This window comes from Mytilus californianus, unplaced genomic scaffold (genome assembly GCF_021869535.1).
Source record: "Mytilus californianus isolate M0D057914Y unplaced genomic scaffold, xbMytCali1.0.p SCAF_6, whole genome shotgun sequence".
Taxonomy (NCBI): Eukaryota; Metazoa; Mollusca; class Bivalvia; order Mytilida; family Mytilidae; genus Mytilus; species Mytilus californianus.
Window position 1 is genome coordinate 86,463,866 of NW_026262712.1, and position 13,281 is coordinate 86,477,146.

General features: G+C 34.5%; 1 long non-coding RNA gene across 1 annotated transcript; it reads left to right on the forward strand.

Annotated features, from left to right (window-relative positions):
• The first annotated feature begins 2,231 nt into the window (after positions 1 to 2,231).
• Positions 2,232 to 8,149, forward strand: LOC127706230 (uncharacterized). Its single transcript, XR_007984335.1, has 4 exons — positions 2,232 to 2,540; positions 4,660 to 4,820; positions 6,759 to 6,879; positions 7,830 to 8,149. It is a non-coding gene; the product is annotated as an uncharacterized LOC127706230 (long non-coding RNA).
• The last annotated feature ends 5,132 nt before the right edge of the window (positions 8,150 to 13,281 follow it).

A 13,281-nucleotide genomic window follows, 5' to 3' on the forward strand; every position in this document is an offset into this window, starting at 1 on the left:
GTTCGGGTGCCAGAGGATAATCGTTATGTTTGTTGTGGAGATGTTCAGGATATTCTATGTCTACTTCTAAAATGTAGCCTTCTTTTGCGTCTGACTCGACTTTCTGTAACTCAAAATGACTAATTTCATCTTCATTTAAAAAATGGAAAAAACCATAAGGCAATGGTTGAGACATTGCCCAACCGTACAAATTGTTAGCATCTAGATACATGATGTGTTTTTTCACATCTGATTCATTAAAGTCGTCAACATATTGATGATTAGCTCGACTGTATTTTTTGGTAACCATACTGACCCCACCTCGTGTTCCAAGCTCTATCATGTTGTACATGAGGGGATCAGTTATTAAATCCAGGCAGACACCGCTCATTTTCAATGCTGCTTGCCTTGCTAAACCTGGACTCGTGAAAAAGTGACTAGCATCCAACTTGTAATATTCAAGAGTCATGTCACGGAATCGTTCGAAAACATCTGCTAAGAGTAGCGTATCTGTTAATACATACAAATTGTGAAAATCCCCTAAGGTTTTCATATTGAACGTGTTCCAGACCTTTTGAGCGTGTTCATACTTTTCATCAGAAATAGCTTCTTTGGTTAAGGAATTATAAAAAGCTGCTTTTGAAGGGAGAGCTGTCTCTTCAAATCTTTCAGAACAATTCACATAATCATAACAGTATTCGTTTTTCTGTAGCAAAAGTTTAGCGTGTTCGTCATTGGGGAAAGCTTTCCGAAATTGTTTGAAATTTTTAAAACCGTCTGCCGCTAAATTAGCAATTAACGTCTCCAAAGAGCTACTCATGCACTGGTATGTGTCTAAAAACCTCAGTTGTCCAACAGAAAAGGACACATATTTCTCCATATTGTTTGGTATACATGTTAATTTTTTGTCCTTGAATTTACCAGCTTCCGACAGCAAAAGGTGTGCATCAAAGTTCCGCAAATTATGAAAATAGACCGGAATGAAATTTGGATTTTTCAACATCAAGTTGCATCTCTGACAGGCTGCCCCTCTGTAATTGCTATACTTTGGTGATTCGTTATCTTCGTTTATACCTAAATGGTCGTGGTCACGAACTTTGATTATTTTGCCTGAAAATGGTTGATTGCATACATAACAGTTTGTAGCATTTTGAAATTGCGTTTCGGTTTCCACACTCATAATTAACTCCTCATAAATGTTCCTCAATATATCATCTATGTATTCTTCCTCTGTAAATATATTTTCAAAAAAGTGTTCGACTGCGTTCTCTCCTCTGTATACAACGGCTGGCTTGGAATATCTATCATTTGAACTGACCACAACGTAGGAGTAACCACATGGAACAAATTTTGTTTTATGTGTTGTTGACGATTGATTTGGGTCTGGTTGACAAGTATCCATCTTTTTTGCAAAGCATTCAAAGTCTGCATAGATGACAAAAGGAACACGCATTTGTTTATGAAAGTCTCTAAATTCTAAAATGGCTTCTCCTTCTTTTGGATAAGTCACTTTTTGAAAATCAAACTTATTACAATATAGTCTGTGTTCATTTAATAAGTCTTGTCTTATGAATCCGTGAAGACATCTTCTACAGTAAAACCGTTTGGTGTGAAATTTAGTCATTGATCCAAGGAAACGATCTAAATTTTTGATCCAACAGTAGTGAGTTTCCCCGTTCTGTGATAAATACAATAAATCGATCTCCCTATCTACATTTTCTAACTTTGTTAAATATAGTGGGAACACTTCTTCGTTTTCAAAGCCAAAAACATTGATTGAAATATTGTTTTGTTTCTCAAATTTCTCCATTTTTGTTAAAGACACAGGATATTCAATATCGTTCATGTTCAATTCATTTTCGTGTGCCGTATAATGTGACTTCCGATATGGATTATATTCCATCGGATGTAGGGCTGCCAGTACAGACCATAGGAAACACTTTTGGTCATCATTTCTAATGTTGATAATTCCACCAGTGGCCTTAATTTTGTATGGTAATTCCATATAATTTGAACCAGCTATGGGTGAGTATGGTAAAGTATGTACTTCGAGGCATATAACTTTATTCAATATCCAGTTAGATCCCTTGTTGATAAATTCTTCCATTACTCTGTTAATCGTTTGGAAAGCTTCATTTAAATTATGATCATTACTCTCATTCTGAAGAGATATGTAACTTTTGCTGCGGAAATGTGGGTGTGCCTTTTCTTGTTGTCCATCATTAATATCTCGAACCATCTTCACTCGAGCATTTACATACCATTTGACATTTTTTTGTTTCTTTTGCTGAGATACTATTATTTCTTCAACATCAGTTTTCGTATTAGCCAAAAAACGTAATAAATCATATTTTTCATCACCAATAGGCATAAGGTCTACACGATTCACTGATTTGTTAATGGCGCTTTTCTTAAAACGAAACCGTTTACGTTTTATCTGACTGACAACTGGCTCCTCCGTTTTAGGCATTCTACCTCCTGTTTGGTTTAACGGATGATGGTTGGCAACATGGGTGAATAAAGAATCAACATCATCAAAGGAGACATCACAGTGTCTACATGTAAGTTGCTTAGATAATTGTTTATCTCGTTTGTTTATTGTGCGCTGTCCAGAACACTTATTACCATGTTTGACTAAATTATGTTTTTGCGTAAACGATTTCCCACACGCTAAACACTGAATTCTGTTAAAATGTGAATTCATATGTCTGTTCAAATTTCTGTTGTATTTGAAAGTTTTATCACAAATATCACAATTTAACTTTGGTCTTTTGACATCAACATTTTCAGCACATGATTTCTTACGTTTGAGTTTATTCTCAACCTCTATGGCTGCCTTCACCAACATACCATCATCAGATTCGTTAAAATGTTTATTATTGGTATGAACACCGCGGTGAGCCATGCTTTTCACTTTACACAAAATGATAACAGCTACCTAATTTCCTCAATTTAAATACACGTGACGATGTCACATGACATCTAAATTCGAAACGATAACCATTTCATCTTTGGTTTTTGTTTACTTTTCTCTTGCAGCATTGTTTTAAGGGACATAGCGATATATGGTTTACTTTCCTCGTGTTGTGTAATTTTTCTCTTTTTGTTTGACTTCTTCAATTTTTCAGGTTGAAAGTCCTCTACTAACTGTTTACTTTCCAAGTCATCGATATTTTCTTGTTTATCTTTCGGCTGATCTTGATCTCGATTTTCTCTTTTTTCCGGCAATGTCTCTGGATTTTTTAATTGTTCATACCTCAGTTTAGGAATCAGAATCAGTTCGCGAGACATAACGGAGATATGTCTTTAGGAAAATAGGAAGCAGTCCTCTTATTTTTAATAAATATAATTTTCTCTGTTTATATGCTGCTCCTTTGGAAACAATTTTACGTATGAGCTTCTTTTTCTTGGTCAGCAAAGTTTTATCAACACTTGAAATGGAGCAAACTCCTTGCATCACATTGTATATTATTTCAACCAACCATTCCAACTGTTCCTTGCTTAGTGATTTAATCGCTTGAGAAATTTGTTTTGCAGTAGCATTCAAAAGAAAATGTGCTAAATAGTCCTTCATTCTGCAGAGTGATATACGATAGGTGTCTGTCCAACTCCACGATCTGTTGTCAACTGATATGTTTTGTCTGTATGTGGATTTAAATCAATAATTAATGGGCGATAGGCTACAGATGTCGCCTTCTTGTATGCATCTAAAAAGTATTTAGACTGTCCGGGAAAAATCTGCCTACCAAGAGTTTGAATTTGTAACTGATCTCTATAATTCCGAAATAAAACAAAGTAATGACAATTGAGGGAGGCTGTTCTCATGGCTTTACCTTTACAATACAAGTTATGTAGAATCTGAATCAAAGTGATTGAATTATGGTGAATTCCTACAGTTAAGAGATGAACCAGTTCTTTACTATCTGCAGATTCCACCATCAGGTCATCTAAAACAAGAACCTTATGCCCTTGTAAAGTCCCCCATTCTGATAAAACATCCATATGGGGGAAACCTTGAAAAAATTCAATGTTTGGTATTGCTGATTTCATTTCATCGAAAACTGACTGCCAAATACTGTAACAGTAAAATATCTTCGACGGTGGTACTTGAAACATACCATCTGCATTTTCAAGAAGGTTTTTGGTATACATTGTTTTTCCTGAATTTGACGGACCAACAATGAATATTGATGTTGGACTCTGAAATTTGAGCAAACTTTCCTTCTCCCACCAGTCAACCATACTGTTCAAGTGAAATAATAAAAATAGCTGAGAGACAAACTGTTTTATATGTAAAAAAAAAGAGAGGCAACAACAACACCAACAATAACATATAAGCATTAATTTTTTATTTTGATACAAGATTGATTCACAACATTACACACATTGTTCACACAGCAATGAAACCGATTGTCTATAAAACTGTACACAAAATTGTCATTCAATTGATAGTCTTCTGAAAACACATCTGTTATCTGTTGCATGGTAAATCCTCTCACACGACACATTAAATAAAACAAACAATATTGTCCACACACAACTGTGTCATCACCTTGTAGTCTTTTCTCGTTTGATTGTATGTATGCATAATTCCGCATGAATTTGTTAAAATAAACAGTGAGTTCTTTTTCTGAATACCCAAAAGAGTCAAATACTTCAAGACTGTTCTTTCTATTACAGAAAAATGCTACCCAATGTCTTCCTGGTAAGCCTGCGACATCTGTATTGGCTATCACACCCATTCCTGGTAGTAGGTGAACTTGAGACAGTTCATCAGATGAGAATACACCAAGAACAGATCGTTGTAAGTCAACGTCTGAAACAATGGCACACTTGAGCTGGTAAGTATTCATTCTAAAATGATGTTTCTTTCTAAATTTATTTCAAAATAAGCTGGAAACTCTGCATACACAACACACGTGGACGCTTTCGGCAGTGGTGCATTGAAATTGACTTCTAGAGAACAAGTTCCTTGTTTCACTAAGTTTAAGTACTGTCCCTCGTCGCTGAAATTTGGTTCTATTTCAAAACAATATAAAGCATTTCCTCCTGCTATATCATTTCTACTCAACTGATTTCCACTGTCTCTCATCCACTTGTTAGTCACTTCAAACATACTATTAAAAGCAGGTAGTATAGTTCGACTCGTGGCTCCATAGTTTAACTGCATAATATTCCCACCTACAGGAACTTGGTTCAGTTTGAGCGTTATTTGACTAAGGTTGAAATGTTGAAAGTTGAATGGATTTAACGTATATGAACCACTAGAACTAGCGGACTCTGTAAAAGCTATAACGCAACGAGTCGGTCGGAGCCCGTTGAACAAATTATTGTAATTGAAACTAAGACTCCCAGCAGGTATAGAAATAAGGCGCACTTCTGTTCTGGTATAGGGATATCTAGCATTTGTTGTTTGTAGTTTCTGCGCATGTGCCATAATGACAGCAGGGTTTAAACGTATTTTGCACACTTTTAACACTATGTCATCGATGATGACTTGAAAATTTGGATCTTTTTCACTTGTCATCAAAGCAAACTCAGGTCTTGAACGGTAAAGTTTAACATTAATAGCTACTTGATTCAGCATGTATCTGTCCAGACTACATAAATCATGAAATAACGGACCTTCTAAATCACACACTTGACTTTGAGTAAAATACTGTGCGCGATCGAATAAGGAAGAATTGCCACCATTTTCTACATCACTATCATCAAAATGTCCTGGTTGATCTTTTTTCCATAACTGGCTAGTCAGCTGAGATTTTTTTGCTTCAGATCCAAAAGATAAAAGAGTTTGTATCATTGCCTTGTATGGATAATGTGTGGTAGTTGATGTCACCAACTTATTTTGTAATGTTATATCAATCTGTGAGAACATAGAATGTAGAAAATTGTTAACTGGACCAACATACTCAGTAGGTTTTAGACTGTCTCCATTGATATGTTTTATTCTCGCTTTTACATATAATTTTGTTTTTCTCAAATCTATATACTCCAGTGAATTTTGGGCTGCAATGTTAAATTCTACTGGCGCAGTTCCAGTTAGCTGTGCTGTTGACCTATGCTCATCATAAAACACTGAATCAATCGCTGTCTGTGTTGGTGGTAATGAAAACAGATCCAAACCACTTGGCTGAGCTTCTTGGAACCCATCTAACGATAAAGCAGCCATTTACTTGAATATGTCTTTGAAGGTTTTCACAGAGCTTTGCAGTTTTTTCTTGTTGGTTTTTTTCTTCGTATGTCTCTTCTTGTTTGATGCTTTGGTTGTCTTTCTTGACTTTTTGTGCTTAGTCAACTTTTTGGTGGTTTTACTGGGCTTTTTGGAGGTCTCGTTCGTTCGACGTCTTTTGCAAGAATTGGCATCATAACTAGATGGCTTTCTTTTTAATGTCTTTTTCTCTCTTTCAACCATGTCCTTGGCCATTTCATCCGTTTGATGGACGGGGGAGACAAGTTGAATTTTTACTTTCTCATCAGAAGGGGTTTTGGTTGGTATGCCGATTGGTGTAATGGATGACCTTGAGGTTCCAGTTAGAGACCCACCTCCGATTTGTTTTTGACCTTTGTTAGTATTGTGATGACCTTTTCTGTCTAGCTTCTCATAATAATTAATCCAGCTTCCTACATTTGGCACATACATCTTGTTCATTTTTAAAAGAATGGAAACGATTTGAAGTGTAGTGTTACCGTTGCAGGAATATCTAAAAATGAAGCTAGATTGTTGTCACCATCAGTTATATAGATATCAATATTATAGAGGTCATTTATTTTTACAGGAACATAATGCGGAACTTCGAAAATGTTTGACCAGTTTCCCATAGAGGCTGCACTTAACCTTCGAAGAAGTGGCTTTTGTTCTCCATCGACAATAGATTCACCACAAATATTAGAATACAGGTAAATGGATTCTGATTTAGATATGCTACTTGAAATGTCTGCTTCAACTAAGGCAACTCTCCAATTTCCATTTAAAAACACAGGTGAATTCAGTTGAGAAGAAAAAGTATATGCTTTGTTGTTTGGAAAATAGTTCAGAGATTTTTCACTATTGAATGTTATGTAGATGCTCATCTTCAGGAGTCATTTGGATCTGTGATATCCTCTTCATTCAACCACTGATTATATTTATCTGGCCACCCTTCAATCTTAACTAACCACTGAACCCGTCCATTTCTCTTACGTTTTCGAATTTTTTTTTCTACATACCACATAACATCTTCATCCTTGTTCACTTTAACCATCTCTGATTCATAAAATAATCCTTTTATGGAAGTTCCATCATACTCCTTTATTCTATAAACCGGTATAGCCTGCATTCGAAATCTTTGGCTAATTTTTAAAATTTCTCTTGTGAAATGTTCATCATATGAACGGTCAAATAGCATAGAAATGTAAGAAATACGAACGAAGTCATTAGCCTTAAAGTGGTATGATCGAGGCTTTTTTGATGTTATTTTCTTTGGTTTTAAATACATATATGCCCATATATCTGCTTCGTTTGTTTTGCTGACGTCTTTTGGTTGGATATTGTTTAAGCTTCTATGTGGAGTAGAATTGTATACTTTAACAATATCTTGAAGTACATCCAAGTACCTATGATTTCTCCTCTCTGTGAAGTATCGATACATCATATTTTTCACAGTCTTGATAACTCTTTCAGCGTAGTTAGCCTTTGTTTCTGAATTCTGTGTGGTGAAATATTGTATACCTTCATTTTTCAGATACGATTTCATTATGTTGTTGTTAAATTCTTTTCCTTTATCAGTTCGAATCTTTTTACATTTTCTGTTACCAGCTAAAATTTTCTTCATTGCCTCGACTACAACTTTTGCTGATTTATTTTTCAGAACCTGAATCCACAGATACTTTGAAAAGATATCCACGACGACTAATAGGTATCGAAACTGACCGTTTTCACTTGCAATGTTTGACATATCAGCGAGGTCCATGTCCCACTGATCATCAATTCCAGATACAATTACACGTGCATGACGAAAAGAATGACGGAGTTCCTTTCTTAAAGTGTAACTGTCTTGACTTCGTAATAGTCTTTTTATCCTGGATCGTCCAACATTAGTGATTCCTTTGGATTTTAATATTCTGTATATTTTTTCGGGACCTACATGTGTGTTTTTATATGTGTTTGATATTAAATCATTTATTCTATCTTGTGTGTTCATCTTGGATTTTTTTTCATTCTATGAAAGGTAAGACCTGTTCCCTTTGTATTTAAGGCTGATAGTCTTGGTTTGGTATCTCTACTGAAGTAAAGTTTTGAAAGCGAGAAGGAATTTAAATTTTACTGACACTTTCTTCAATTGAGATACCTAACCAATATGCACTTTGTGAAAATATAATAAAGAGACAAAAAACAAAATACAAGTAACTAACTTTTATTGAAATATCATTAGAAACAGTTCAAGCATCTCATTGTTCGTCTAGTAAATGCAACAGAGGCTTAATCAGGAGTGGTATTAATTTGTGATACACTAACAGTACTCGTCTTTTCCTGCTTACACTAATTCTCCCACTGGCTAAAAACTGAATAGTTTTCCGAAACTCTCGAAGTTTTCGTCTATGTACTATACTAATCATAAGTGTTGCATGATAAATTTTATATGCAATGTGTGAAATGGTTCGAATTTGATCATCGGAACTCTCCTCAATCAATTCTTTTCTTCTTCGGGGTCTATCATAGTAAAGTTCTTTCAGGAAGGTTGAGTTTTCAAAAATACGTCTGTTCATGATGAGTGTTTCACATCAAATGATAACCAATGTTAATGATCGGTGTGTTTTAAATTAATTTAATTCGTTTGTGAATCTTTCTTCCAACAACACCAATCGTTTGCACCAGTGTGACACATTTTTGGTACTTGGTTTATGTAGAATGCACCAATCCTTTAATGTAGATAAAACGTCATTTTTATAGTCATCTGGTACATCCATGAGCTTCACTTGATTGGACATCTTCCTAACCATGTCCTTCTCCGCTATCTGTTTATAAGCAATATCGAAATAAGTTTCTAAATGTTCCATTTTTGTCCACATTAAACAAGTGTGTTGAATCTGACTCGGGTGGTTTACTTCACACCCATAACAATGTTCTTTCACAATATCCGGTAAACAGTCTAAGACCATCCTAGCATACAAATATTTAAGTGTGTGATGCATAAGTTTCTCGGCTTTTTCAAATGTTGCATCCATAGTGTCTTCTCTCTACAACAATCAATCTGTAAATGAACGGAATTCGAGGATCTTCTTATAGTGTATCTCAGTCATTACGTAACATTCTTATTTCATAAGTATGTTGGACAAGGTTTTACTAGATACCATCTTTGCAAACAAACAATTTGGATCCCATTTTATATGTTCTGTTTCGATATCGTCTTCTTTAGTCCACTTTTTTAGAGTAATGTCACAATAAAAACATGTCACTCTATCTCCTATATCGGTGTAAAAAAAAAACCATTATGAGCTAGATCTTCTGGCTTTTGTTTAATCTGATCCGGCCAATTTGTATATGTTTGCATTCTATTTGTGAAATACATCATATTCAGATGGGCTGGTTTGAAACGGAGGATGTCTGAAAAGTAACATCCCGAGTATGTTTCTAAATCCATGATTAATCAGTAAAGACTAACATTTACTTATATACCACCACCACCTGAAGTCTCTACAATTTGTATAATTAAATCGTACTTCCAGTCTTCAACCTTTAATTCAACAATGTCATAAAGCTGCTTTAATTCTATGAATCTACTCAAACCATACTTAAATAATAAGATATATATCTGCCCCTTTTTTGTTGATAACAAAACCTGGTAATGTAACCTCAGAATTTTCATTTTAAAATTATTAACAACATATATCGTCAAAAATAAATATAGTAACGTAAAAAAAAAATGGATGCCGCTCACTTAAATAACAATTTTGACAAGCAAGGCAACCCAAAATTCTACAACGTGGACAACATGGACGTCATCTCAAACGTACCCTGGTTACCAACCAATGTTGCTCTACCTTGAAAAAGTCAGCAACGTGGAAACAAAAATGGACGACAAACATACCCCTGGTTACCGACCAATGTTGCTCTACCTTGCAACGTGGAAACAAAATGGACGACAAACATAACCTGGTTACCAACCAATGTTGCTCTACCTTGGTCAAAAGTATGACACGTGGACACAAACATTCCACCATCACTAGCACAATATTTACATAAGCTGCTCTACCTGCTCTACCTGCTCTACTGTTTTCTTATCCCTATTCTACTACTACTGCAACCGCGTGGAGACCGTGTATATTTTATATTAGGTTAGTAGGCGGGGCTTATTTCAATACACGGTTAGTAGAGGTGTTATGTCCCTTTGTAAAAACAACACGGTGTTTAGGAAAAATCTGAAAGGTTTCAACAGACGCAGAAATTGATGATGAACGATTGTAATAAATTCATAAAACACATTTAAAATAACAAGTTGTTATTGTTGGCATTTGTTTTTGTATAGACAAATGGAAGTAGGTTCTTAATACTAAGTATAAAAGACTTAATCACTTTGATAGGCCACTAGTCTAAATACCACATGTTAAGATAGTCGGTAAGATAAATCCGTTGCACAGTGTCCTAGTGACCTAATACGATATATATGGGGTCAGTAAATTCCATATGGGGATTCGAGCTTCGCTCTCATCCCATATGGAATTTACTGACCCCATATAAATTATATAAACTATACATGCCTTTTAACAATCTTAAAGTTTTTATCCTACTATTGGGTTTGTGTTAACCGAACTCACCTACCCATGCTGGTTAGCGTGGTTGGCTCGAGGCCTTGGAGCTTTCGGTGAGCGGTAGTTAACATACTTCAAAGTTGGTCAAGTTGATCAGGCACAGAACCATTTTACTGCTGTTGTTTGGGCATCCTTATATACATATATACATATTTGTTTAGGGGCCAGCTGAAGTACGCCTCCGGGTGCGGGAGTTTCTCGCTGCATTGAAGACCCATTGGTGGCCTTCGGCTGTTGTCTGCCCTATGGTCGGGTTGTTGTCTCTTTGACACATTCCCCATTTCCATTCTCAATTTTACATTAGGGTAGTATCTAACAACGACAAATTACAGCTGTACTCCGCCTTACCAATTTTAAATTCAATGCAAAATCGAGTACACACACTATTGTTTACAATGAATATGAAAAGTAATCACTTGAAAATAATATCAATTTGCAGATATAAAATATCCCCAAAATACCTTTTATTATCATGGTTCATTGAACATACTTCGGTATAAAGTGTATACATCGACTAGTTTCAGCAGTTCTATCACACTTCTCAGTTCGTAGAACGGTTGGTATGGTGTGTAATCGAGAAACTTATTTTTAGCGATTTAGTGATAAACCATAACTATGCATTTATCATTTCAATTAAGGTTAGTTGAAATCGGATCATCACACTCTGATTATTATTGCGGCCAAATTCGTGTAAATATGCCATGTAGTTTAAAAGAAAAACATCTATGAGATTCCGTGTTATGATCATCTTTTTTATCGCAAATCGAAACCAGGCTTTAAAGTTACTGAGGAACTATTTACTCAAGTAACAATGTGAATCAGATGTGGATACTAAAACATTCCAAAGATTTGTTATAGAAAAACGATCTAAGTCACGACTATGATGCAAAAGTATAAAATTATTTGACATATAATAGAAAAACAAAGAATATGAGGTATCCATCCATGACACAAAATCAATACATGCACAGCAACAACAACAAAAAAACACACAAAAAGCAAAGGAATATAAACCGTTTACGTTGCAGAAAGGTATGAATGTCTTGCTTTAAAAAGGAATAACTCATACTTGAAAATTTGGGATTTAATTAAAACTTGAAGTTGTTTATAATTTGTAACCCAAAACTATTACCTTTGTTCCTTAGGTAATTGTAATGACTATTTTTTTCAAAGATGTATAAAATAACTTTTTTTTTTTACTTTTTTTGTCATTATTTTTAAGTAACCTTTTATCTCCATAATCCTTTCAAATTTTATAAATTCATAATTTTATGTAATAAAATTATGTAAAATGCCTAAAAACAACATTTAGTTCATGCTTCTATTGAAGTCTAAAATAACTTAAGATTAAGACATTCAAATGGATATTGATTTGATTTAACTTATTAACAGTTCTTGCTAGTCATACATACATATTCTAATAGGGTTCTACTAAAATATCATTTTAATTCATCTAATTCATTTAATTCATTTAATTCATTTAATTCATTTAATTCATTTAATTCATTTATAAGGATGTACTTGGGTGAGGTTTAGGAATTTTTGTCAAGTGTTCGGACTCTTTTTTTCCCTACGATACAGGGTAAAATATTTTGCCCCATAACACCCTTATTTTCATATAAGACTTCAATAGCTCATAAAAGGTCATTTACCAAAATTTAAGCGGATTCTATATAGCTTTTCTTTTGATTTGAGACTCAAATTATACCAATGCAAATATAAAGTAAAAGTTCGAGTCAGCCTTTTCCCGCCATTTTTAAAGAATTAAATATCTCGAAAAGGAGCTCCATCACCTATCAATATTTTTAGCTTATTTTGTTCCTTACACTGTAAAAAGGGAGTTTAGAGATAGAACACTTTGAGCACATGTTTAGATCTAAACATGTTTAGGATTGTGTTCTTATCCTAAACACTTCCATGTTAAACGTGATATTCCCTTAAACATGTTCAGGGTTAGAACACAAGACACGTGAAGTTAGATATAACAATAAGCTAAACATGACATGTGCCTAAACATGTTTAGGTTTAGAACACAACAAACAATAAATAGGAAACAGAGTTGGCGCGTGCGCAAATAATCAGGCGTTTGAAAAATTGAAATTCTGGGATGCAGAAGATCAACAATTCATACCATGGAAGGTTCAAAAAGAGACAACAGAAATCTCAGATAAGTATTATCTAATACTATTGTCTATTATAATGTTCATATGTGAAGCTAGTGTGTGTCCTTACGGGAAATTTCAGACACCACAAGGTTCGATACAATATCGACAAAAAGGGGGAGGCATACTTTGTTTTAAATCTTCACATATGGATTCGCGTTTTTTTTTTAATTATTCATAAAAGGAATCGAAATAAACGTATTGTATGATTATATTTAAACAAATATTTCACATCGATAAGGTATTGAACCCATTTAGGGTCTTCCCAGTTTACATATCAAAACTACATATATCTTAAAGGGTGAAATACAGCACATTTAATTATAATTCTTGTAATAAAGTATATGAA